This window comes from Dromaius novaehollandiae, chromosome 15 (genome assembly GCF_036370855.1).
Source record: "Dromaius novaehollandiae isolate bDroNov1 chromosome 15, bDroNov1.hap1, whole genome shotgun sequence".
NCBI classification, from domain to species: domain Eukaryota; kingdom Metazoa; phylum Chordata; class Aves; order Casuariiformes; family Dromaiidae; genus Dromaius; species Dromaius novaehollandiae.
In genome coordinates this window covers 7,590,533-7,617,111 of record NC_088112.1, presented here as the reverse complement: position 1 = coordinate 7,617,111, position 26,579 = coordinate 7,590,533, and the positions used below count along the sequence as shown (strand labels likewise).

Below are 26,579 nucleotides of genomic sequence, written 5' to 3'. Positions count from 1 at the left end.
AATCCAAACACTGAATTGATATTCCCTTGCAATCTAGAGTACAAGTGGCTGGGAACCTGGTTGTACTGAGGTTTGCAAGCACAGTCTTCTGGGGGTACCGGATGTGCTGTGATTTGAAACTGGCAGAGACAGTCACTTATTTCCATTTTGCACATTAGGAAACTGAAACATAAAGCAAGTATCCTGAGAGGAAATCTGTTGTGAAACTACAGAATAAAATAACATTTTGCTGACTCTTGGTCCCATGCCCTCGATGCTAGATCATGCTCCCACATTAGAGGGGCAGGGACAGCTCTTGAATTGAGGCAAAATATGGCATGCATCCACTGCCACATTTGTGTAAAGGCTGTCTGAGAATGAGTAGAGAGGAGTGTAAATCTGTTGTCACATCTTGCATCAGCGTACTGTACACACTGCTATACACTCTCTCTGATTTTATGTGAAATGGATTTCTAGCGCTTGATGACAGCTCTGTGGTTTTCACAACAGAATGAAGTGTAGATATTAACATAAAATGTTCATTGTATGATAATGTTCTTAGGCACCCTGATGGTTTATTACAGCTTATGACTATTAGTAAGAGAATATCAGTTTGAAAAGCAGAGAAGCCAGTGTTGTATTTTTCAGTATGTGCCATACTTAGCAAGAGATGTCTGGGATAAATTGCTTTCTGATCCTCTATTTGTATGGACCAGTAATTGTTGCTATGAAAGGCCCCAGGTAATATTTACAGCACAGAGAAATGAGGAAAAATATTGGTGTTTATCAGCATGGGCGGGATGCTGCTGCATATGAATTGTGGAGTTTCCCTGGCAAAGGGTACCTAATGCTTCGCAGCAGTAGGCTGTGTTCTGTGGACTGCCATATCCTTCAGAGCTGACACCTCTGTGCTCCTGTACTTCTCTGCTGCAGTGCTGAAACTAGGATTTATCAGGTGATGCTAACATTAAGAGTGCTAAAATTACCCTAATTACTTTTCTTCTGATATACGCGTGTGAGGCTGTTCTACAGGTTTGTACTATCCCTCAGAGATAAAGGAAAAAGACACAGCAAGGTTTAACAAAAAATAAAGATGTTCTGATGTAGTTCCCCTCCTAAAAATGCAACGATCTTCTCTTTTACTCCCTCCCTATGCCTTCTCTCCTCGTGTCAGGGGAATTTGAAGATTCGGTGATGCTAATTATTATTGGTATTATTGACTGTTTTACAAATGCTGTAATATGTGTTTCTAAGGCTGTAGCCAGGAAACTTTAGAACCATACCAGGACTGTTAGCAAAAAAAAATTGGTGGTAAAATGTATGTATTTTACTAATACAGACAGAAAACTGTCCAGAGCTAGAGAGATTTATACTAAGGCAGAACGCCTCCAGGTAGAAGGGGCTGAGCGCTGCCGGTCGGTCGGGAACAGCAGCCTGAGGACTTTGTTAGTGCTAGAGATCACGTTTAAAATAACTGAGTGTCCAGGTGCAGAAGAAAGCCTTTGCAAATAATGTGGAAGTGTTTTAGAAACACTGAAAGATGAATCCATTATGCTATAAATCCTTTTGGTGCTACCATAGCAGTTGGGAAAATCTAAACTGAATAATATGTTTAGTTTGTTTCCATATTTAACCCCAATTACCCTTTGCAGGGGAATTCTTTTTTGCATTCAATTCCTCATCTCACTTTTTCGCTCCTGTAGGCCTTATTTTTCCCCCACTACGTAAATTGCAGCAGGTGCACAGAATTGAAGACATCACAATTAAATGTAATCAAATATTTTAGGCACTAATGAACAGCTCCAGGAAAACAAGTCAAAAGGAAAGGGGGGAAAAAAAAAAAAAGCCTTTAAGAGAGTGGATTTTCATATACCCAAGGCACCATAGGGCCAATTAAGGGAGTCAGACACCAGGACACATACTGGCATTAATTATCTTTGAGTTCAGGGAAATAAAAAATAAAAGCAACAATTATCATAATAAATCTCCACACACTGCTTGTAAGTTGTGCTAATCTACAACACACCTGGGTTTCGGAGATTTAAGGCATGAAAGTGAATACTCAATCAGCGCGTCGCGCCCTCACAGAGAGGCTCACGGGAGGCGCGAGCCGGCAGCAGGGCAGAGGGGCTAAACCCCCGTCCGGCCGCGGCGGCGTGCCGTGCTGTGCCGTGCCGTGCCGTGCCGGAGCGGAGGAGAGCGCTACGCAGTGCTTTCCAGCCAGGACGGTACAAAGTCTGGGCTGTTAAGGAGGTAATTGCTCCCTCCCTCCCTCCCCTCCCTCACTCTCATTTTATTATATACATAATGAAAATTTTCACAATGGGAGTATCAGTCTCAATCTATTCTAAATACCTGCGAGTCTCTCTAATTCTCCTCTCACTGAACTCAGAAGAAATCCAACTAAAAGAAGAAATATTTCTTGTGTGCAATAAGAGTTTCTTTAAATGTGAGGCTGGAAGAAAAAGCAAGGCCTGCACTAAGCTAGAGGGAAAAAAATACAGTTATTAAAAATTGATCCTTGTCTGACTGATGTCTTTAACCAGCTGCAAGCTCTTCTCACTGAAACTATGGGAAAATGGGGTAATGTGTTTTGGGCTGTTGGTTTTATTTCAGCATTAGGTAAAAATGACGGTTGTAAAGGTTTTCATTGAAGCATTCTGTGGTTTTTTTGGTTGCATGAAGAGGATAAATGTCATTCACTCCAGCCTCCACAGAACATGTGCTAGAAAAAAGCCCTGGATGAACAGGCTGAGCTTTAACTTTGTTGTCCTTATGGTGCTTAGCACACTAATTAGTCTGATGATTGAAGAAGGAAAAAGAATTGTGATTTCTTTGCCCATTATTTCCTTTTTCTGCATATCTATTTACATTTTCATGCTTAAAATGGAAGTCCTTTGGGGCTTTTTTGTACATTCAGAAGGTATTTTGCACAGCAAAGACACTACCAGAAGTGCATATTTTAGGAGGAATGGGTCCATGAAAATGAGTGACACTCCTTCCACCAGCAGCAACATGCGACAGCATGTGCCTGTGGGTGCCAGCTCCATGGATTCTCCACAAGTAGTATGAAGCCATAAATTATGACATTTGTTTTCAGGTCCATTTCGCTGGGTGCCCCCTTGGTCTGCCCTTAGGAGCTTGGGGAGGGAGAAGCAGTAGCTCAGTGCTTGACATGCCACCCGTTCTCAGTGTACGTCCATCACGCCTCTTCTCCAAGGTCCAGAGTCCAGAATACCCTTTTTTTCTGGTTTAGTAGCACCTTTTCTAATGAATACTTTCACTGACTTCAGTAGAAGTACTGCTAGAAAAAGAGCTGAGATTAATTGCAAAGTCGGAAAATCCTGGCTTTAACTCAACAAGATGAATTTCTGCAGTCTCTCTGTATTTTTTTAATATAAGTCAGTCTTCCCAAATTTGTAACTTCAGTGTCTGCTTTATGGATGATTTCAAGTACAAAATGTCCTTTGTAGTTAAGATAATGAGAAGTATTTAAAACACATCCACAACACTAAATAATATTAAGTCTTTAATATTAATTAAAGAGAAGATATATTGTTGATGGGAAACCGATGCAGTGATACTGGGGCATGGGAGGCATTGTTTTTGCTGCATCTCTTACATGAGTACTTCCAGGCTCCTTGCACTCTTTCCAGCAAGTGCTGCCCCCTGTGACGCTCCCTACCCATTTCTGGAGTGTCCCCACGTAAACCCCAGCAGGCCCAGCTCCTTTTGGTGCGTGTCTTGCAGGGGTGCCAAAGCAGGTACCCTGCGTATTGGGCTTTTGCTCTAGCATGGGCTGAGAGAACAAGGTACTCTGTTTTTATAGGTGTAGCAGGGAGAGTAAAAGAGAGGTATCAGAATCCTGCTAGCCTTCGACTGCTGCTGAAAATTCAGTATCTGAATATCTTAATTGATCTGTCTACGATTATTTCTAGGTTTTGTCTTTTTTTTTTCCAAGGGGTGTCAGCTCAATTGAACACAGGAGTGTGCATATAAAATTCAAATTAGTTCTCCTGATGTTTCATTATTTCGCACTCACCCATATTACCTTCCATCTGGCATTTAATTGACCCGTTGCCAAATCTGGCTAAAACCCTTTTGAACTCCACAGAATATTATGATACCTGTACTCTTAAAATGTCTCACCAGTACATCAACTAAAATGTTGACAGACTGTTCTGTGCTGGTAGACACAGTTCAGACTGTAGTTGTTGCTTTGTCTGTCCTAAAACTACAGAATATGCTATAATTAGGCCCTAATTCTTTCTATGATATAACTTTGATGCCCATGTTATCTTTTGGATCGTTTGTTAAAATTTTCTTCTTTAACCTTGTATATCACATGCAGATTACTTTTGCTGAGACAAACAATGTTCAGAGACTTTTAAGATGTCAGTGTGCATTTATAATCATAATTTGTATTGCTATCCAGTAAAGTAAGTTGAATTATGAGAAAGTGAAAATAAATGCAAGTGTTGAAGGCATGTGCAGCTTGTTTTCATGGTAGCTGTATGGCTCTGATGTATGAATCAGAATCAGCTTCCAGTAAAACTTAACATCTACAGTTAATAGCAAAAATAAGTGGCTGAGAATAAGAAATAAATGCCTCATTGAGCGCTAGTCAGAATTTCACAGAATTGGCTCATCATAAGCTCTTGAATAATTTTGTGGGATGTCATAGAGGTGTTTAAAAGGATATTTTTTTCCCCTTCAGGGTTGTGTATCAAGTTTGGGGTGGCAAATTATTGAGAAGTGATCACTAGTGATTAAAAATTATCCTACAAAACCCTCACTTTTTAGAGCCAGGGAAGTGGCAATCCCACTTAATGCAGGTTTCCAGTATGAAACTGCTTTTTCCCTCTGTTCTGATGGCAATGCCACAGCAAGCTTGGGGAAGGTTTTAGAGGATTCTTTACATCGCTGAAGACTGCTCAGGAACAGCGGGGAAGAAGCTGTTCCTGTTGACCCTCGTGCATTGGGTAGCTTATGCGTCTAACTGGAGGCCATTTACTGCACGGGTTGGGAGGAATCCTAAACTAAATCTTTTTCAGCTGGGAGAGTTATGCCTCCATCTTTCAATGCTAATACTTTATCTTGTCAATTATTCAACGATATTAAGGTTTGGTAGTTCAGTAGCCAGTTGCATACGAAGATACAGGGTATGCCAGGAAAATGATAGTAAAATAAGGGGGCAGAGATAAATGATACCAGCCCGTTGGTTTCTGCCTCCTTACCTCTTGCTTTCACTTCTGTTTCTTGTCACGTTTTCTTCCACAGTCATACCTTTTCCATCACCCTATTCCTACTTCGGTGGCAAAGAGACCTTTCCTTTTTCCCCCCCTTATTATCTCTGACACTAATAATTGTAACTTTGAGAGAATCCTCTAAACTTCGGAGAACTAATCAGGACGTTGCTATGAGCTTGGTGAGCTTCCAGCTCCATTGTCAGGTAGGCAGATAAGTTGCATTCATTAGGAGATTGACGGGAAAACAGAGATCTGTGGTCCTGCGCCCATAATTAACTCTCTGCCTCTTATTATTCACCATCTGGGAGATATACTGGCCTTTCTATAGGAATAAGCTCAAGTAGTAATAAACGAAAGAGAGCTTGTGATGTCCTTAGCCTGATAATGAAAAACTCTGAGTTCCTCTGACAGCTACTAATAAGTGTAGTTAAGAGCCAAGTCTGTCCAAGAAAATATTCAGATCTTTGTGGGATTTGCTTAATCGTTTTCTAAATGAACTGTTTTCTTTGGAAAATGTCGAAGCATTTTGCTTTGATATTTTCAAGATGAGGTATTTTGACTTCTCATTTTGAAAAGATATATTCCATTTAAGAATTAAATTAAAAAGGATTTAGAAGAACTAAAAGGTTAAATGCCTGAAAGTAAAATGTAATGTTTCAGTCTGAAGTAAGTGATTTGGGAAGAAGTAGAGTTTTTGGTTCAGTTTGACAAACTGAAAAATGCAAAACTGAGCTAGTTTTAATGTTCAATTTGAGGTACATTTGGAAACCATCCTCAGATGCATTTGATGTTTTTGGAATATAAAACAAATTTACACTTTGGCTTTAGATTAAATTGGTGTTGAAAAATGGTTTTCATTCTATAACTACATAACTTCAAGGTAGAAATTTTAATTTTCTTTTTTTGTTAGAGTACCAGTTCTTAAAACCTTTTCTTACTGTGTGTTATCTAGAAAAGTAATAGACCTATATTCAAGCACAAAAATAAAAACAGAACATGTAAGATTCGAGAGAGAAAATGAAACAATGAAATGTATTCAACCAAGAAACATTTTATTCCTTCAGGTGCAGTGGTAATAGGAGAAGAGCTGGAGGACAGGTGAGGAGCTATCCATAGGGGCATTAACTGTTGACTTAGTGTGAGTGAAGGAATTGATGTGTATCTAAACAATTTCTGAAAACCAGAAACGTGTTGGTTTGTTGATACATCTGACTGCTTTGGGAAGGAAAACACTGAGGACAGCAGGCTGTCTCGGTAGACTGTCTCTGTGACCTTGCGCAGTGATTTTTCTGGTCTGAAAGGCTCTACGTGAAAAGCCTAGGGCACGCACGCAATTGAAGCACTTTGTTCATAGGCATGGGGCACTTGTTCATAGGCACAGGGGATTTACCATCTCCGTCTCAGCTGGCCATCATCCCCAGCTCCCTTGTGCCGGCACCGTCAGCTCACCGCAGCATCGCCTTCTCCAGGCTCCTCGGGAGCAGGCAGTGCGGGACAGCTTGCCTCAGACACCCTGCCATGGCACGCATCATGGAGCTACGTGCTTTGGGGGGGTTGGTTTCTGCGTTTGTGTTTTGTTCTGTTTTGTTTTTAACTCAGCTGTTGCATGCAGTGAGGAAGGCTCTTGACGTTGCCCATACCCGTTTCCCTTCCGGTGGCAGGGCCGTGGCAGCACGCCTGCCCTTGGCGCAGCCTTGGTTTCTTGGCGAGGCCGCACGAGTGGTGCGGCACGGCACACTGTGCGCCGTCGGTACGTGAGGTTCAGCTCGGCAGCCCATGTTTACAAGCAGCGGCTGTGAGTTACGCTCGTGTCCTCCAGTCCTGAGCATGACCAGCTGCATCCTGACCTCAGGTTATGAGGTTAGCGCTTAAATCAGCCTATTCAGCTGCAATAGTATACGTGCTTCGAATAGGGGCATGCTTAGGTGTTTAGCTAAGTTACGGTCATTATACATCGTAATTTTTGCTGCACGTAGCTGTCATTTGAAATAGACTATTGTTAAAGTTCAATGCAATTCTCTTGGAACAACAGTCTGCAGCAAAAGTCCAGAAAAGTCCTGAACAACATTAGCTGTGTAGTAACACAGAATGGGAAAGTCTCCTCCCATCCTTTCAGCAGTTGCTGTTTTCCTTCTTACTAAGCAGCATTTTCTACCAGCCACTTAGAGTTTATATTACAGTTATTTTCCTAAAACTTAATCTTTATTACTCCTGCAGTCGCTTGTACCCATCTTTTCTTTCTTCACTGAGGACAGAGTCTCTTATTTTCTCATAGTGCCTATTTACATACTTGTATGGATAGCTGTGAATACACTCAGCTATCTTTTAAGTGTCCCAGACCTGATAATCTTCACCTACTGTTGCTTGCTCCTATTTTTATTTCATGTTGTTTTTTTTCCTGATGAGTTGCTGTCAGCCTGCTTGTATCTGTTTCTCACAATACTTAAACCAGGATAAATTAGTTGCAAGTGCTGGAAAGTACAGAGGCATATTGTGTTTACGGCCATGTGAATGATTTTTTTTTCCCCTCTGTCATAAGCTAATATAGATAAATGATGAAGATTTTGAATCGTCATAACATACTAAGGATTTTTTTGTGTCATAATGTAGCTAGTTTGAGAGATGCTTTAACAAACTGACTCAAATCTGAAAGAAGCAAGAAAAATATTTTGGCTTTGTCTATATTGTTTGCTCTGGAAATATTAGCTTCTGGGTTCTGGTCTGCGTCCTGCCTGTTTCTCAAAATCCTCTCCCCCATGGGGGAAGCAAGGGCTATCGGAGCAGGGTGCAACACACCCATTTTGCACTCTAAATATCTAATATCGATCGGCGTAAACCCTTGTTCCTGAGCTTTATAAGTGATCCTCCATTTAGTCAATATGAATTTATTTAAAACATTCTTTTGCATATCAACTCTGCCTTGGTTTGGTTTGTTTTCTAACTTTGTTTGTCTTTTTTTACACAAGCTCAGGAAAATCAGCATGTTTTGTGCTTTGAGATGCAGACAAAGGAAGACATTACAACTGCAGCGTTTGCACGGCGCGCTGTCAGAAAAATCTTTTTATGCTTAGTCTAACATCACTCAGCTTTGGGGATCTAAAACTATATATGATTATTTCTAGTTGCATCCATACTAATTATGTAGGTATATGTGGCATAAAAGACTGGGCTTCTTCAAGCTGTAGATGATCATCCTTAGAATGACCATACACAAAAGGCAGTTCCAGAGAGACTTCAGCTGGAAAAATAAAGATCATGAAACCTTTGGTGTTAAAGATACTGCTTTTTCGGAGTTGTCCATAGGCCAACTCTGTGGAGTTATTGCTCTTATGTGTGCAGTCGTACTGCGTATTTGATCTCAGCTTTCTTTGCACCTGCAGCGTGTTACTTATGGGCTTAATAGATGTGCATGCAGTTACAGACAAAATTAGTGAAAAGGTTAGAAATTGCCACACAGTGTTCTGTCCCAATTCAATAATAATTTATTGGCATTGTGATTTTGTAACTGGCATTTTATATTGTTGAGTGAGCTTTCCTTTACTTTTTTTTTTAACTGAAATTACTTCTTCAGAGGAATGTTTAAAGCTCATTTTTGCCATCTCATATTAGTAAGTGTAATACAAAAAAAGAGCAACATACCATTGTCTGTCTTTATCCTTGACTATTAATTTTAATAATATAGGAATGTGATTTTAAGGGTCTCTGAAATTGATTGCATTGATCATTGTATGCAGAGCTGTAAGAAAGATCCATTTCCAAATGAAGCATTTGGAGAGGTGAAGCCTTCACTTTGGAAGGACAAACCTGTTCTGGGCTATTTAATGCCAGTGCAGATCATTCAGGTACTAATGGATTCTAATTGCCACTATTTCAAGTTATAATATTTTTACCTTCAGTTCAAGTGGCACTTAAAATGAATGTTATTAGGAAAAATTAAGTGAATTGCTTCCAGTCGAATCCTCCTTACCAGCTGCTCATTGATCAGTATACATGTGACTGAAACAGCTCCTATTAATAGGAAATATGTTTAGAAGTAATTTTGATACATTGTATATCATAACATCTCATTATTAAGCTCAGAGCTTCCATTGTCCTTTTCCAGTGGCTTTACTTGGAGAATTGCTTCAAAGCATGGACAACGCAATACAGACTCTGCATGCTAAACTAGTCATGGTAAAAGTACAAGCCCCCAAACTAAGACGTTCTTACTACTATTTGTATGTGTGGTATTAGTGAATATTATAAAACAAATGAAAATTTGTTGTATTAAGACTGAAGGAGCTGAGTAGTGTGCTATTCATGATACAGGTTCAGGTCCAGAGTTGACTTGAAGTCTAGATACAGGAATCTAAATCAGGATTTAGATAGAAAATGGGTTCTTGTTGTCAAAGTGATTGTTTAATTTAAGTTTTAGTCCACTTCTAATAATAAGACTTCCACCAAGTACCTAATGTTCTGCCTCTGAGCAATGAACTAGACATTGCATTTAACTTCTGTTTGGCAAGCCTAAAATCGGGCATCCTTGAGCAGTTGGTGGTGACACAGGCAACCTCGCCAGCAAATACCGGCATGCCTGAGGGTGGCTGCTTTCCCCCGAACAGCACTGCTTCGCGTATGTTCCTGTAGCACGTCTGAAATCATTCAAAATCCTGTGGCACTGTGGTGGGGAACACTCTGGCAGGAAGGAGGTTTTAAATCATCTGACGTGAAGAAGGACACTAGACTCGGCCTCGTGTGGCTCAGCGCCGCGGGTGGGGGGCGGAGCGCTGCGCGTGGGGAGCACCCTTCTCCGGGGAGCGCCTGAGCCCCGCCTGCCGCGTGCGAGGCCTGTTCTGCAAAACTAGCTTTCAAGCTGTGACCTAAAAGTTGTATTTAGCGTGAGCTTAGCTTAAGCCAGATGGTGGGACTGAAGGGAGTGCCTCCACCAGCCCTCTCGGGGAGGGGGCCGGGCCTCGCCGCCTTCCTCGGCGTGCCACGGTCTCTCCTGCTGCTGCTCAGGCTCCGGGGTGTTGGGAGGCTTCGACGGCAAACTCTGAACGGTGCAAGAATCTTTTCTCAAGACACCCATCTGAAGCAAGTATGTGGAACGGCATCCAAAAACATATTGTAGTAACTTATTGTCAGCTAAATGGAATTTTTTCTTTTGTGGTTTGGTGACTAGTTCTTCAATGCATTTTAATTCAAAGAAAATATATTTAAAAAACCTTACAGATCTTTAAAAGACCTAAAAGAAATAAAAAATAAAAAACATTGAAACTGGGACTCACAGCTTTAAACACAATACACTACTGTGCCTCAGATGTATATTTTAAAATGTATGTATAAGCTCTCCTTTTCATAAGGATATATAAGAAACATCTACTGTTTGTTTTTACATGTATTTTAGAGTATTCAAAAGGTAATCATCCTTTTTTACAAAGATTATAAAGGCAATTATTTTTCCAAACTGCCACATAGCATTTTATTTCCAAAAGATTTGCTTCATAGCTTAATAGCTATTAATAAATTTCCTTACATTTAATTTAGAAGCTTCCAGATCTCTTAAAATGGCATTTCAAGGAGAGTAGGATAAAGGAGAGACTGCGTCAGCAGCAGATGAGCGTGCAGCTTCCCCTACCTGTTGATCTCTCCTACAGGATCGAAAGATGTGGGGTAGCTTCTAGCTTCTGCAATGTTTAGAAAAGATTCTTAGGGAAGACTGCTTGTCCGGTACGGAGGGGAAAAGGAACAAAACCTGAAGAGGATTCAGCCACGTTTTCTATAACCAATTGCATCTAGAACACTTCCAAACACTTCCTTTCTTAACAAGATCCGAGTTTGTGCCCGTCACCCGATTACATTTCAGCCTTACTTTAGATAATTACTTCAGGCTTAACAAATATTTAATTATATCTTGCAAAGTATCTGTTTTGCCTTAAAGGAACATAGCTCCTGTGGACAACTTAAAATAAGAGCACAAAAGTTAAACCCAAAACTTAAGATTTTTGAAGACACTTTATGGTTTTCCTTTTTGTTTTCTCAAGCTAAAAAAAAAAAAAAGTGGATTTTGTGTTGGTACAAGAATAAAGCCTAGCTTTCGTCCTCATATCCCTGTTGTAAGATGTTAACATGGTAAATAATATTGAACTTAGCGAACTATAACTAAAATTAACTGAGTGGTTCTTAAAATTAATTTCTTTGATCTAGTCCACTTCCTATCAGGACTCAGAATTAATATGTAAGTGGGATTTGTACTTGCATGAAAGGCTAGGTTTCCTTTCCACCCCTACATGTGCTCATTAAAAAAAAAAAGAAAGAAAAAAAGAAAAAGAAAAAAATAACCCCCTAAAAACCCTTATGGTAGGGTAATACGGAGGAAATTTTTGGCAGTTCCACCGCGAGTAACTCATTATCAAATAAAAGCCCATAAGCTCTTTATATGCAGGTGTAAGATTATGAACACTGTTTTCTTGTTGATAGCATTAATGTTCAAGTGCTGCTATTGATAGATACGCTGTTGCTGAGGATTTACTGTGGAGAAATCTTTATTAATAGTGTATCCAAACATAATGAAAAATCATAAACTTGGCTTCTCGTGCTGTTTGCTTTCATCTAGATCTCTGCAAAGCTTGAGCAAAGTTTTTATGCTCGAGCAAACAAAGTTCTTCAGAGCAGGCTTTTTCCAAGAGCGAAGCAGCAGCTCAGGAAGGGACCTTTTCATTTAATGATGAACTCTCTTTTTTGCACGCTCTTTGACATATGCTTTCTTCTAATAAAACGCTACCGCATCTTGGCTGGTGATTTCACTATGGATCTTTGCTCTAACAAGAACCCGCTTTGGAATGAAAGTGCCTTTGTTCCTGTCAACAATTATGGGTAGTGGAAGCAGAGGCTGACATTTGAGAGGTGCTCTAATAACAAAATGAATTAAGATGGTTTTCCCCTAGGATATTTCATTGCATGCATGTGTAAATCACATACATAGTGTTTGTTTGGTTTGAAGGTGCTATAAGCCCGCCCTGCTCAGAACTTGCTTAGTAGTTAAGTTTTGTGAAATGTGATTTTCCTTTTCAGAACTAGCTGCATTTTTCAAAAGCAAAGATGTGACCAATTAACCTTTGTGGCTTTAATTTTTCTCTCTGTGACTCTCAGCTTCTCCATATTCAAAAAGTTATTGCCCTGTTCCAGGGATGAGAAAGAGGGGAAGTGCACCTGTATTTTCAGGCAGCCACGGGCATAAGCAGTGGCAGTTTGGGAGGAGGTGTACTGTGCAACACACTATCATCTTCCCCCTTAATTCTTTGAATATCTATTAACTACAAAAAGTGTGCTTGATGGAATCGTGCTGTACCTCTTATTCCCCTGCTGGTATCGCAAAATAATTTATTTTGCATTCACAGTACTGAGAATGCTTTTGATCATTCTTTTAATAAAAACTATTTAGGGTTTAATGGGGAATTTGGATGAAAGACATTGTGCATGTGAAGTGGAATGTGCTTCCTAACTTAGAATTACTTCCTGAAAACACCTAAGCCGTTATAAAACAGGACATGAAACTTCCGCAGACCTGAACTCCACATCCAGAGTTGCATGCATAATAATCTGTGTGTAAACTCAAGCATGCACTGAGTATACATGTTATGACCATTAGATGAAATGGAATTTTTCAGACAAAAGCAATGCAATTGGTAGATGAAAAGCTCCCTTTTCTTCTAAAAGTGGTCTTCTCACTTAAAAGTATTTCTCACATTTATTTACAGCTTGGTCTGTAGCAGTCTGAGTAACACACCACACATATATTAAAGTTGTTTTAAAACAGAAGGTGTAAGGGGGAGAAGGCAAATTATTGAAATGAACTTAAAAATTCATTCTAATAAAATGAGAATTCAGGTTTTAGAAAAGGGCAGAAGAGAACAGAAAGGTCTGGCAAATAACAGAATAAAAGCAATCTTAATTTTTTTTATGAAACTGTGCAGCTTATTCCTTTCAAGTAACTGTCTCAAAGCATCCTTTTAAAATATCACCAACTGCTAAAATTGAATACTGTCATTTTATTGTAGTAACCGTAGGTTTGCTGATTTCATAATTGGCTTGGTTAGAGAGCTCACCTGTAGGGATTTTACCACTAGCCGTTCTTATCAATTTTTTTAATAAATGCCAGAGATTGAGTACAGTAAATAATAAATGACACAGTGCTTGGTAAGTCAATATTTAATTTAATATAGATTCAGGGAAACTAACATTTTACATGCACATATTACTCTGGTTCTTGCTTCAATGAAAAAAGCCAGATTTTGTTTACAAATGGGTAAGAAGAAAAATTTGTAGGGTAATTCTGGTAGAATTTAGTTCATATTAGTGTTTCATAACTTCAGGCTAATAGAGTATTTGGGGTGTGTGAACTGACTGCAGCAAACCCCATTTATTTTACTGAAGCTATATGTGAATCTTCAATCTGTCCAAATGGTATCAGTTTCTAAGGATTTACAGTTGGGTTCAGCACGCTGGAACCTTGGTAAGATTTAAGCACGTGCCTAAGTACTCTGCCAAATACAGACAAACTTAGGATATGCAAAGGATTAAGTAGAAATTATTTTATGATTAGTAGTTCTGCTGATCTGGTCATCCAAGCTAAATGTTCTCAAGAAGCTGGTTTATGGACAAATGGGAATATTATTAGGAGAAAATATTTATTTCCTTTTTCACCAGAAACTTAAAACATTTTTCATTACCAGTATAATTATATAAAACTGTGTATATAGTCAAAAGCTAGTCAAAAGCCCAAAACTGAGAATGGTGAGTCAGAAAATGGTTAACTATTTTTTGTAATGCTCTGGCTGGGTTATGATAAGGTCAGTGGTCACGACTGCAAACTTCTGATCAAAACCAGGGAAGGTGTTTCAATTGTGTGCTGAAAAATTTTTATTCAAATAAAATCTGCCAAGTAGTATTTCTGCTTTACTTATTGCCCTGATAACTTGACTGTGAACTTTGCTTGAGTTTTGAAACATCAAAAAGTAATACGCGTAATTGTTTTTTATGATGCTGCAGGTCCCTGGTTATTAGCATGCACCTGGTGAAACCGTGGTTACTACCGTGGTAACACATGGTAGTTCTCCAGTAATACTTTTGAAGTTCTGTGTTCACTAACTGCAGAAACCATCAATATTTAAAACACTGTTACGTTCAGAAGCTTCACTTCTCATCAACTTTCAGTCCAGGTTGCTGTTATCTGCCACAGAAAATACAGCTATTTTTTCCCTCCCACAATTCCTATTTTTCTTTCCTATCCCTTTCCAACTTGCAAAGCCTGATAACAACTAATGAAGTTTACTCTTCTGTTATTTATGTATTATTTACTATGAGTATCATTTGAGTAATTCAAAGGAAAAAAAAGACAGCCAAAACCAATGAAAAACTATACCAAGGCCACAGGCTGGAGAGTTGACATCTCACAGCAGAGAGATTTATGTGGTCTATCACAAAAATTTAGCTTTTCTACACAGTTATTAATCAGCTAGGTCTGGTCCTAACGTTTCCACATGGCACCATTATCCGTTTGCCAAAGCTGCTCCAGATGAAAAAAGGTGGATTAACACTGGTCAGAAAATGAATACTTAGGAGGTGGACCAGGATAAATTACCTAAGTTCAAATGTTTCTGTCAGGAGAGCTATTTTCTGAAAATCTGTTGTTCAAAATGGGAAAATAGGGTAAGTTTTGGCAAATGTTTTTTTTTGGTGGTGGTGGTAAATAACAGCAATCAGAGGGGAAGCTTTTTGAAAGGGTTGCATTGCTGAAGCACTTATTTTACAATTTAATTTGCTCTGTATAGCCTGCTAAAATCAGAGGAATTCCACATAAAAAGGCAGATCACGTTACAAGATCTGAGCTAAGGGTTTTCTTTAGTATTCGATGAAACCTAGCAAATATGCCTGCTGACTTCTGTGAACGCTGTCGTAGAAAATAGATAACCAAAACATGTCTAAAAGATAAAATACGTTAAGCAATCTCTCTAGACTTTCTCTCAGAGGGAAGAATATTTTAAAGAAAGTTTGAAAGTATACTTGTGCAACTTCCTCTTTTTTGTCTGCATGTTCTTTTTGTTTCAAAATAACATCAAGGCTTTTAAAAAGTCATCGTTTTGTTTATTTCTGAAGTGGTCTCATTGGTATTATTCTTTGACGGTCTTTACTTTTATCATTATTAAAAACAATAGTCTTTATTGTTATGTAAAATACTATTTTTTCTATCTGTACACTTATTCTCATAATTCCCATTTGCATTCATTTTTCTCCTTATAGTGCCTATAATTCTTCCTGTTTTTTCCCTTTTTTCTGATATCTGTTTGATCAAAAAGATTATGTGCTGTTGTTGTCATCTCATTGTGCAATATATTAGATATCTGATTCCAGTTAGATATTCTGATTGTATACTATCTATGCTATAAATAAAGAATATCATGGCAATGTTTTAGTAAGCTTTAGCTCAGTATAGCCAGTTGCTTACAGTCCTTAACTCCTAAATCAATTACAGTGTTATAAGTTACTGGTAGTAAGTATTCAGATACATGATTTTAGGAAAGGAGTTCAGCATAAGAACAACTTTCAGTGCATGATTAAGACCAAGTTGTTGTCATAAGCTAAAGAAAAGGTGTCTTTGCAGTGGCAAGCACTGGCAGGTATACCTATAGGCATGGTATTTGCATCTCTGTTGAGACGATTTTCACCCATGGCCTTCACTGACCTGAAGCTAACTAAGTCCATTAGGCTTAAAACAAATTTAGTTTGTTATATGTTGCAGTTCCAAAATATGGCGTGTTCTGTAATTATTAATCAGTGTCCAAAAAAAGCCATTGAGTATCTGTAATCAAAACCTTTCTGACTGGTTTGTTATACTCAGGAAAATCTTCAATGACCTCAGTAAAGCTAATGGCATGTGTAAGACAATTAGCCAACATTTCTGTTTAATATAATTACAATGAATGGCTGAAATGCCATTAGATAAATGCTTAGGGTGAAAAATTGCCCAGATTACAAAAAGATTTGGAAAGCATTTCTTTTGAGTCATCAGCCACAACGGTGGATTGGATAGGTCATTGCACTCAGCAGCTTGTTGTGGGCAGAAAGCGGCAGACGCCTTTCCGGGGAAGCCAGGAGTTTAGTGTTCATCTAATTGCAGTTTTAACAGTATAATAGCCCAGATTGTTAGTCTCTTTACAATAATATATATTCATAGTCCATATTAAAACAGAAAGACCTCAATAATGCACTTGAAAACATTTACAGAAAACCATTTTAGTGTCTATGCCCTTCTCTTTGGTGTGATGCTCACCTGTCCAGTGTGCCCCCGGGTACTTCGGTCAGCAGTTGCAGTCGCGGGGAGGAAGGGGTTATGGACAGCTGTCAGCATGGTAGGAGAAATGTGATGCTAGTGATAGAGGTTTCTCTCTCCTCTCTTTTGGGAGCTCTGTGATGCTAATAGTTTCTTCCTCCTCCTCAGCCTTAGGGTCACCTTCGGCTTGTTGTTACAGAATGTAATGTGCTCAAGTCCTTTTTCTGTTCATTGGTTCCATTATTCAGGCTTTCCATTCCCTTTGTTATCTCTAAAATTGGTTTCACCTGACTAATACAAGATCCTACTCTTGGACAAACCATTGATTGACCATCCTGATTTGTGTTTATGTCCTGGGACCTCAGATACCGCCTTGTCTCTGTATTCTTCCACAGGACACTTTGCTAGAATCATAGCTCATTCACTCCAGACTGAACAACTATTTGTCATCACTATAAACTAAAGCTAAGCTAAAACTCATTTAGACCACAATTGCTTGATTGCAAGACAATTGCTAACACTTTGCAGAACAAGCAAATACCATCTGAGGCGCAAACAAGTCCAGACAGCTACCGAGACCCTGCAGTGTCTGAGCGACACAAAGTCTATGGCCTCATGCTAGTAATCGGAGAAATGGTATCTGCTGGGCTACAAAGTCTTTCCAATAAATCTGAGTGCATTTTTTCTTGGTCTTTTTATAGAAGCATGGAGCCAAATGCTTGTGTCAACGCCATTAATCCTAGGAGATAAACATAAGTTGCGTCACTACTGTTGCTAGAAATCTGGCAAACTTTGAGGTTTTAAGTGCTAACTGCAGTTGTTTTATAAAGCCAGAATATAACTATAGTTATGAAAACCTCTTATACCGTTTGAGACATTCAACTATGGCTAACTCAAAGCGAGGAATTTAAATTATTTAAAAGATAAACTACTACTTTTATTTCCTTGATGACAAGAGCTATATTTCAGCATAGGATGAAATCTTAGTTTTCCATTTTATTGGTTGCATAAGTACAGTTTGTCTATCCCATACCTTAAAACATGGCAAATACAATCAGGAGCAAGGTGACATTACTAAAGTCATTTCATCTTTTCTTAAAACAAGTTTTTCTTTTCTTTGCAGATCCTTAAAGCACTGTTATTAAGCACTGGGAGGTGAAGATATCAAATAAAATAGCAGGCAGCACTGAAGTCCTGAAGGAGGGTTCAGTCTGCAGGAGACCTTGTATGGCTACAATCACCTGCAGCAAAAGCTTTTACTCTGAACAGGTAAGTCTGTCAACTCAACTCTATTCAGGGTTAACCAACATCCTTCATGTAAGTATTTTAATATCATCTTCTCTAAGAAAGAGAAAACCAGAACAGAATTAAATATAGATGTTAGTGTAAAGAATTCCTTATTAGATTAGATACAGAATGCTGAATTTCTGCCTCATCTTTTAGAATCATAGTATTTGATGTGGTATTCCCTATCCATCTTGCATGTTTGTTCGTACCCAGGATAAATGTACGCCAACTGTTTTCTACCTTAAAGCAATTGCAGCATGATTAAATGCCTTCTGTTTACACAGGGCCCAAGTACTTGTGCTTTAGAAAGGGAGAGTAGCTAAGGGCTGGAAAACTGAAAGAACTCCCAGCACACACAAGTGAAGGCACTCTGGAAATCTCTAAGGCTATGCATCAACCTTTCTATTTTTGTTCAGGAAGAGTTGTCTACTCCACATGTGTCTGCCCTATGCAGCTATAAGTCAGAAGTAAAATGTTAGTGAATATCTGAAGTGATGTGCTGATCGTTACAGACAGTTGCATATGCTGCTTTAATAAGAAGAAATCAAAAGTGTAAAATTTGTGTATATTAAAACCTTATCAATACTCAGTTTTAATAACCTACCTTTACAAACATTTTTTTCAAACTCTTACTGGAATTTCCTTCTATGATTTGTTACTATAATTTGCTTCTGGAATTTGCATCACATATGTAATCTTTCTTTTTTTTCCAGTCTTAGTATATTTTTCTGCGTTTGTATGTTTTTCTGAGTTTGTATAATACTACCGCATCCTGATTTGCATTCTGAGGTCTACTGTGATCTATATGTGGAGTTACAGGAGTAATGTGCTTCCCACAGGAAGAAAGGGTAAATGATCACGAGGGGTATCTCAACATCTATATTTTAGTTTGAATCTATTATAAATAAAAAGCGTCCTCCAGTGTGTTAACCAGTGGCATCTGTGGGCCAAAGTCCAGGGACTCACTTTCACTTCCTCTGCACTCCTGGCTCAGGAACGGGTACAGCACAGCCACAGAAGCGTGGCATTACATCTGGGATGGATTATCCCTGCTGAAAAGGCTGCAGCCTCATGGCCCCACAACATAAAGTGCTGACATAGCTTTATCGAACTTAAGCTCTCTATTTACTACAGAGAAGAGTTAGTCCTCTGTGGATAGGATACACAGCAGCGACCCTGCTGAGAGGAAGGCTTTCTGAAATGTCTAATTGGAAATGCTGCAGACTGTGTCTTAAAGATTTCCTTTCTCAGGACCCTGTATAATTCAAATGGAGAGGGGAACGCGTTTCAGTCCATGCCTCGAGTAGACTGACTTTGTAGAGGAAAGTACATCAGGTGTTGATACAAAGCCTAAATTCACTCCTTTCATGGGTTCACGTTCTTCTAATCAGTAGGAAATCTTTAATTTGTCTGGTGATCCAGTTTCAAGAAGATGGTAAAGGATCCCCTCAGGAAAGCTCATCAGCCAGCCGTTAGGATGCTGGCAGGGAGGTATGAGATGGGGATGGGAGCTGCTTCCAGAGGGATGGAATTGAGCCGAAGGGCTGCACTTGCTTGGCAAAAAGCTGTAATTGGCTCACTGACCTCTAAGATCACTCCCACCACCATCTCCGGCCGTATTTCTGAATAGAAATGGTCACGGCTAGTAGATTTGTGAACAGCACATGCTACAGGTGAGTAGTGGGAGTGCCGGCTGTTTCTAGCCTCTTAGAGGAGTCAGGAGCACAGTTCTTTTGTGTGTGTGTGGGGGGGGGTTAGGTATAGGAGTAAGATAAGCATGATGGCGTATGCAAAAGCAGAAATATTGGTGTCCGAGGACTTTTGGCTGATGAAGGCTTGGACATTGCTGGATTCAGGCATACATAGACTTAAATAAAGATTTTTGGGATGAAATGGTTAGGCACCTCAGGCCACATTTCATGTAACAAAATCTGTGTGTTGTTTTAGCCGAAGAGTATGCTAAAAAATTTGGTGTTGCAAATGGAGGTGGTGGCAAGAATAACTTGAGTCAGACTGTAGAATCCATAAAACTGAAGGCAGAATTGTTTTCATCTGCTTTACAATAAGACTTGACAAAACAGTTTTCAGTAAGCAATGCATACCAAAATGGCAAACTTAATTATGTCAAATGCTTAGAAGTGAAAGAGGGAAGGAAGTTATGCACAGGTACTGGCACTCTGTGTGTAAACTTGCTAAAAAGTATTTTAAAAAAAAAGAACATCACAAATACAAGTTTCAACATCATGCAACAGTGAAAATGATCTTTAAAAAATGTAATGTTGTAAGACTCTGAGGGTTTTTTTTTTTTTTTAGGATACCTTTGTTTCCAGTTAATGTTAAAAATATATCCCCTTCAAATGATAAATATCAAATACATGGGCTTGCTGTCAGAACAAGATGGAATATTTACAGGACCTTGCTATGAATCCTTTCTCCGTGAATTTTCATATCAAGTCCTTGATTAAAAATTGTGTAATGCCAGAAACCCTTACTGTCCAGGAGAAATTATCTTAGTGTACTTCTTTTGTTTTTGTTTTTAATTTTTCCTCCACACTCAGCCTTGATAAAATTTAACAACAGTGCTATTTTATTTATTTTATATATTCAAAGGGCAAGTTTTTCATTTCCCCTCTCCTTCCTGAAGGGAAAGACGCACTACACCAACACAGTTCTATCGCTGGCCTGAGGGCAGAAGAGTTTATTTCAGCCAATTAAAATAACAATTACTGCTAAAGACGCTAATAGGAATACCCTGGTTAGTTCCACATCCCAGATGGTATGATTCAAACCCCTCGGCTTCAAATTATTGTACTGTACTCACTGCCCCTTCCCCAAAAGAATATTTACAACAATATTGTACAACACTCACTCCATTTAAATGATGGTTTTCACAGTTTACTTGCCTAAAAACAGTATGCTAGTACATATGTATGCTAGTACAGTATGCTATTCGCCTTCTTTGGAAGGGGACTAGCCATAATATTTAATGCAAAATAAGCTAAAGGTGTTTGATCTGTTTGAATCAGAGATAATTATATATGTTTTCATAGTTTGTGCAAAATTGTATCTTGAGCTGGCTGAGAGTGACTGCATCTTAAATGTTAGATATGAATAATAATACATTTACTAAATATGGTTGAAGTTTTGCAGATAATTTAGTGGAACAGCTTTATGGTAGTACTGTTACATACTATTACTGTATGTCTCACCTGCGATATTGACTTGACTATTTTATTGGGCCACATGTAATAGCTTTTGTTGGTCTGCCACCCTTAGATTTCTGCAGGGACTTGGTTATGTTTAAGCCAGCTAGGGTATTTTCAACCACTTGCATGTTTTCAAGAGGCAGGGAGAAAAATGCATTTCTTAGGATTCAGACTTATGCTAGAGGAGTTAGTAACAGCCTGATGAAGAAGGAGGAAGATATCGTTCTACACTGTTTGTTCATCCGAGTGCTCCTGAGCTTCCAAAGGATGAGAATGGCACGAAGCAATGCATGTGCTGTCGCTTATTACCATGGCTGCCTTCAGCCACTGTATCATCTGAGCGGCTGTGGGGGAGCGCTGCAGAGAGGAGCCCGGAGAGTTTGTCATTATCCTGCTACCTTCTGTACCTTAGTAATTTCTCCTACGTAAAAGCATTTGTCACGGTAGGTGATATATGGCTGGCTTCTGTACCTCCAGATTACTGTTTTGCGATGTTGGGAGCTGTGACTGCATTCACTTTCAAGAGACTTTAAAAACAAAAAAACAAACCAACCACTCTTCAGTTGTTAGTACAGCTCTACTTGGAGTTCAATCCCGTAATCAGTAAATAAATTATGTTTTAGCTCTGCTTTCTAAAAATTACATGCTTGTTTCAGTGTGCCCCAATAAATTCCTGTCTCACATTGAAATGGTGTTGGAATCCAGGTATTCCGATTCCCTCATCTTTTGTTTTCTCCTGCTTTTGGTTTACTCACGCTCTCTTGATGTAAGCCACGGCAGTTCTGGATCAGCACTTCGGAAATCCAGAAGGGCCATCATCATCATATTACTTGCTCAAAGGTTGGGAAAGCTTTTATTCCTGTGACAATATGTAGGCTTTGGGTTGTTGTTGGTCTTTTAAATTCTGTTATTACTTAAGAGACAACTCAGCTCTGGGTCTCTGTCGATCTTCCTTTCCCAAAAGCAGATTTAGAAGCTGTTCACAAATAACCTTTGGTCCCTTAATGTTAGGTCTAATATTTTTCTTCAGCTCCTTAAGTGAATTCTGTGTTCGTGTAGTGCTTCATATAAAAGCTTACCTAATTCTGGTAGATCAGAAATTCTTGACCATTGAGACTTAACTCTTATTTGTTCCTGACTCTCTAGCATACCAGATCAGAAAAGAGGCTAAATTGTGAATTCTGCTCCAAGTTGCTTGGGTATAAATGTAGAGTCATTCAATTCACGTCAGTGCAGTTACTCTAGCTTCGCACCTAGGTCACTAACGACATGCTTGTGTCTATGGCATAAATGTTTCTGTTTGAACTAAAAAATAAACTCCACAGATTCTCTCAAGTGTATTCAACTCAAATTCCGTCAGGCTTTCCATGAACCTACTGTAATTTACAACCACAAGATCTCACCAATGCCTCTGCCAGCAAAAGGAAAAATGAGAAAAATCTTACGTCTGCTAACACTGCAGATCTGGCAGTGGCTCAGCACAGAAATGGCTGTAATAGTTTCTGCTGAAAAAACCACAGTGTTCAATGACCTTGGTGGATTCTTGTCTCCATTTATGTTAGGCTAAGCTAGTGTTGTTGGCAATTCTTCCGAGCATCACATATTCTAAATGAATTTAAATATAAAGTAATCCCCTCTCTTTCCTTGGTATAGTTTTAGACATAAAACAAAGGTAGCCATCATCCTTACTTTAAATTAATTTGAGCAAAGGAAGAAACTATTAGGTGGTCTTAGGGTTGATATTTGATATACTCTTGGATTAGATGGGAAGTAATTCCTAACATATATCATGACCATGAAGTGTTTGTGAAATGGAGAACCAATTATTCATTCAAATAGGTAGGTACAAATGTATTTTTCCTGGTACATTTTACCAGACAACCTAAAGCAAAACAGTGCTGGCTGCTTATATGAGCTTGACTTACATCACAGGGCAAAGGCATAGTGTTTGGTTTAAATAGCAGTTATCATTTTTGTGTTAGTTTTTTAAGGAAAAGGATTTTCCTGTTCTTGGCCTTGCAGCTTTTTGGATGTCAGTAATCTAACCCATTCCAATGCAAATAGCGTGTAGTTTGTGGGCACAGAAGTCTTCATGATGAAGACAAAATGGGATGAAGGAATACTGGGCAGGGAAGAGAAGTCTGATCTCAGATTAATGAGAGTGTGGTTTCATGATTGCCAGGTAACTCCTGTTTAAGAGAGGGTGTCGTGGTTAGGCACATCACTAACAGAGGGGAACAGGTTAAGTCTGCACCTCCTTGGGCTGGCAAAATCTTACAGCCTTGAGAGTATAAGCATAGCTATGCAAGAGATAGTCTTACTACAGCTTTACCTAGGCAACTTTGCCTAGTGCTTTACTATTTTTCCATGTAGACACTACTTACCTTGTGGGATTGCAAAGGCCTTGCATACCTAGCTTGCTGATAGGTAAGGTCTAAGCTTAGTAGATGTGCAAAATATATATGAGGCAGGCTTCAAGGCTATTTTGCACGTTTATAATTTAGGTACCAGTTCATACAAAACCAGTAGCCAATCTATATAAATATTCATATGGTTCCAGGTGTTTTTAACTTCAGCAGTCGAGACTATTGCAAAAGAGCAGTGGCCCTGAGAGCTGCTGGAAAGTGCAGCACACCTGCCGAGACGGGAAACGCTGTGTACTGCCTTCCTATTCAGCTAAAATCCCTTGCTTATTCTGCAGGAGTTTTGCACTATATGTTGCTGCAAAAGAGCATTGCTGAGGTCTAAGATGATTTTCTAACCACAGAGAGGCTGGATAAGCTCTATGGGTGGGAGGAGGGAATGATCTGGGAATTAAAGTAAAGAAGAAAAGGGGCAGATGTGATGGTCTAATTAGCCTTGTCCTGCTTCTACCAAGCTGTTCTTACATCTCAACCATCTGCTGAATAATTTGAATCACCTCCTCGTTACTGGACTGAGTTGGGAAAAACAAGCCATTTCTTAGGAACTTTCATTCCTATTGGTTTGTCTCATTTGCAGCTTGTCATTTCTGAGTGCTACTGAAGCTCACTAGCCATCTACGTTTAGGCTGAATTTCTACAGTGGCTGTAGTTTTTTATTGTCATCTGCACTGATGAATTAGCTCTGCTGTGTTCCAAACGGTCTCCTGTATAAATCAAATCTGAATTTGCAAAATGAAAATTCTCAAAAGATCATTAAGCTGATCTAGTTAGCATCCTGCATACCACAGCTATGGGACTTTGCTGAATTAATTCCTTTTTGATCTAGACCTTTTCTTTGATTAAAACCCAGTTTTGATTTTAAACATGTCCAGTGTTTGTGATTATACTATACCACTGAATAAGTTGTTACACAGGTTATTGACAGCTTTCAATATTAAAAATGTGTATATTTCTAGTCTAGACCAAGTAGTCTCCATTACTACATTTCTGTTTCTAATAAATGACTTTAGAGCCTAAAAAAGAGCTGAGGCCCATCTTTTATATATATACCTGATGCCTGGCACCCAGAACATCTTTCACACTGTTGGGGACCTGCCTAGAGCTGGGCAGTGGCTCTTGAGCTCTCCCATGCATTAGATGTGGAGTTTCTTTTCTACTCTGACCCTTGCTGAACTGCAGTCGCCTTCTTCCAGATTGCAGAGAAGCAGCACCTTTCCTTCAGGACCTGGAGCCTTGAATTCTCACTTAAATATAGTCACCTGTGTTTTTTATCAGAAGGAAAGGAGATGATCTTTCTTTTCAGAGACTGTGTTGACCGCCCAGACCCTGAATGTGGACCACAGCCTCTCAGTCTTCCCAAGAGAAGGCACTTTAGGTGCCAGAGATGTGTTTACACTCTGTCTGCTTCTCTCCCAGTGAATCTTCAGATGTTTTCAGTGTATTGGGAAAGCTTCAAAAGTGGAGAGAGCTCCTGTTGCTGGCTAATTTATAGTCTGGTATCTAAAGGAATTGTCATTGAAATAGAAGCTGAGAATTTGGAGTTGGTGGATTCTGGTGATTACCTGGAAGAAGTTCTAATCCCATTTTGGGGTTGCTATAGTTTGTAAATTCAAATAAATTGCTACCCATTCCTTTTAATAAATAAATAAAAAAACAAGAACAAAAAACCCCCAGAAAAGTGGAATAGAGTGTTAAATGCTTAGTTTTATGAAATTTTACAGAAGATATGATCAGAACCTTCTAGCTTATTTCAGGAAGCCAGTTACTTTCCGGGCTCTTAGTAGTGATAACTCTAAGCCCAAAAGAGGTAAGTATGTTTTTTATGTACTATGTAGTCAACTTGTTTCTTATGCTTGTACATCCACATTTATGTTAATGTAAGGTACTGGCAGTCTGAATTTGTAATATTCTCTTTTATCCTATGGATCCTGTGTGTATCATACAAGGCATACCAGCAGATGTTTTCCCTCCTGTTTTCTTCCTTAAAAGTATATGAATTTATTTGGTAACATTCAGAAATGTTAACATCGTGGAGCTTTCTCTGCCTCTGCAGCTGCTGGCTATATTCTGTTTTATTTAGATACAACTTTTGCTTTCATGTAAAGGAGGCTTTGTGTTTCTTGATAGGCTATTAGATAGTATTTTTCCAGCAAAATTAAGAAGATGCAGACCAAGTGTGTTTCTAAGTGGTTTCATTTCTGGGGATCCTAGATATGCTGCATTCTGTTCTCCCTATAATTGAAAGTCTACATTTTTGCCCAGTGCTGTTACTACAAAATGGATACCATTCTGGAGGTATACAGTCTTTTTGTATCTATTTGTCCTCACATGATGGAAAAAGACCGTTTCCTTCAGCACTGTTTTGGCCTATCTAACAGAGGCCAGAGAGCTATTCTCATTGCATTCTAGTTTTTCTTACGTCATAGTTTATGTATCTAATCAATTGAATTTATTGACAATTGATAATTGGCATGGATTACTGATTTTTCCATTGAGAAAAGGGATGACTGGTAGAGTACAAAGTATGTTTTGAATTTACTTGAAAGAATTACTGCCTCCAAGATTTATGTTAATAATTAACTTTGTGTTTGTCATCCCATTGAAGTTAGTGGATACCTCAAAGTGCAGAGATTAGGATTCAGTATTGTTGCAAAAATTAATAGTGGGCATCATACAGATAATAGTATGGTTCTGAAACAGATTATTTTTATTTTGTAAAATGTCCTTTGGCCTTGAATCTTTCCGCCACCTTCAGAATTTTACTTTGTCTCCTTTGGAAAGGTCTACATGGCGGTATTTCACTTCCTATACCAACAGAAAGTTTTGATATCTTTTTTTTGTTTTGGGTTGAGTATTTTTGCTAGTATTTTTTCTAATTGGATATTTAATACTACCATTCCCCCAGCAGACTAAGATAACAACTTTTTCTTTTCTAAGGTTTAGAAAGTTTTTGGGGGCTCCGTGTAAAGTCCTGTAATAATGCTTATATTCAAAAGAATTCACAGTATATCCTTAGTAGGAAATACACTGTGCAGCTCAGAATTTACTGAAAGCAGATTTTTAACTATTTTGTACTGTGTTGAATTACATTTTATAACTTCTTATTACATGAAAATTCATGCAA

At 38.8% G+C, this 26,579-nt stretch overlaps 1 protein-coding gene across 2 annotated transcripts in view; it reads left to right on the top strand.

Moving 5' to 3' along the window:
- TENM2 (teneurin transmembrane protein 2) overlaps positions 1-26,579 on the top strand; it is a 1,579,923-nt gene that overhangs the window by 249,140 nt on the left and 1,304,204 nt on the right. For both annotated transcript variants that reach the window (XM_064520849.1, XM_064520848.1), the window contains exon 2: positions 17,663-17,808. The gene's annotated coding sequence lies outside the window, so the exon portion shown is untranslated. The remainder of the gene's footprint in view (positions 1-17,662; positions 17,809-26,579) is intronic.